We start from the raw sequence: 1608 nt of genomic DNA, 5'->3' as shown, positions 1-1608 counted from the left end.
TTCAATGTTAAAGATCAGCGATTTCTCACCCACCTCCCCTCCAACCACCCCTCCCCCATCTTCCAGGTAGAGTCATGACCATCCATTCACTCTCTATCCTTAGAATGGCTTGATACAGTGATCAACGAGGGCTCGAGGCACGAGAAAGGATGGGAGTGGGGGTGCAGGTAGAGAACTTGGACGGGAGGCAGAGGCTGGGAGGAAGAAAGAGAGAGAAAATGGACATGGGGACAGAGCATTGGGGGTAAAGAAAGCCTGGCGGTACATAGGGTGGGGGGCAGAGGGTTTGTCAGAGAGACAGAATGGGGGGGTGGATACAGAGTGTGAAACGAGAGAAATTGGGTGTTGCAGAGTGTCGGGAGAGAGAATGAACTGGGTCACGGTGGGGGAGAAAGAGAGCAACAATGAATGACAGGAGAGGGTTGGGGAGAGAGGGAATGGATAGAGAGCAGAGGGTGGGGAAAGAGAGAGAATGGAGAGGGGAGAGAGTGTGTGTGGAGAGGGACTGGATGGCGGAAGGCAGAGGGTGTGGAGGGAGAGAAGAGGATTGGATGGGAAAAGCAGGTGGATGAGAGACTGGACAGGGGGCAGAGGGTGTGGAGATAGAATGGACGGAGATGCAGAGCGTGGCATGTGTGTGTGTGAGAAAGAGACGGGAAGCTGGGGATAGCGAGAGAGAATGGACAGGAGAAGCTGAGGGCATGATCGGGTCCTGATTGAATGGGGATGTGGTGAAAGGATGCCACCCACTTCCAGCATCCCCTTGTCTGCACACTGGGGATGGCAAGAAGTGGCTTGAAACTGAACCAAAAGTCAGCCCTTTCAGGAGACGGGAGCTGGGCAAAACAGGAGGATGGGTTGGAGTCCATTGAAAGGTGGAGGAATTGGGACACAGAGATTTCGAGTAGAAGATAGCGAAGGCTGTTTCATATAAACCAGAATTCTCTCATCTGTTTTCTGTCCTGCACTGACAGCAGTGATGTGTTTTCTCAAGGTATTAGCAGAGGAGGATTTGCTCTTCAGGCATGCACAAGGAATTTACTCAGGGCCTGAATATCAGCAGCGTTTGAATCCAGGCGGGGAAATGTTTGTCGACAGGAAATGATTTCAAACATCAACGTGCATTGAGAAGCCCGTGATTACACACAGACTGTTTCAGGGTTCTGATTGTGGAGAGAACTTGAACTCTTTAGCGAAATGTGAACTAGTGTTTTTTTCTGTAGACGAGCCCGTCAGTGGATCGTTGAAGCTGCTGAGACACAATGCCCACTGCATCATAGAAACTCTGTGGAAGCAAATTCAATTCCTCAAACTGACTGGAGTGTCACCAGGATTGGGAAGAAGCCAATTGATTGCTGAGAGCTGGAGAGGGGATTCCTCGGAGCGCCAGGGACCTGGGTTCGATCCCACCCTCAGGGTGACTGTGTGGAGTTTGCATTTCCCTATCTCCCCCACTCCCCCCCCCCCCCCCCCCCCCCCAACCACCCCTCCCGTGTCTGCTTGGGTTTCTTCAAGGTGCTCCGGTTTCCTCCCATGGTTCAAAGATGTGAAGGTTAGAGTGGATTGGGCATTATAAATTCAGGGATTAACTGTGGGGGTTATTGGGTA

General features: G+C 51.8%; 1 protein-coding gene across 1 annotated transcript in view; it reads left to right on the top strand.

Moving 5' to 3' along the window:
- The window catches only part of LOC148143647 (uncharacterized), a 267997-nt gene that overhangs the window by 137935 nt on the left and 128454 nt on the right, over nt 1-1608 (top strand). The gene's annotated exons all lie outside the window — the stretch shown is intronic.

The sequence above is a fragment of the Chiloscyllium plagiosum genome, unplaced genomic scaffold (assembly GCF_037043375.1).
Source record: "Chiloscyllium plagiosum isolate Xiang-an unplaced genomic scaffold, Cpla_swu_hap1 HiC_scaffold_27, whole genome shotgun sequence".
In the NCBI taxonomy this organism is placed as follows: Eukaryota; Metazoa; Chordata; class Chondrichthyes; order Orectolobiformes; family Hemiscylliidae; genus Chiloscyllium; species Chiloscyllium plagiosum.
This window is presented reverse-complemented; position numbering and strand designations above follow the sequence as displayed.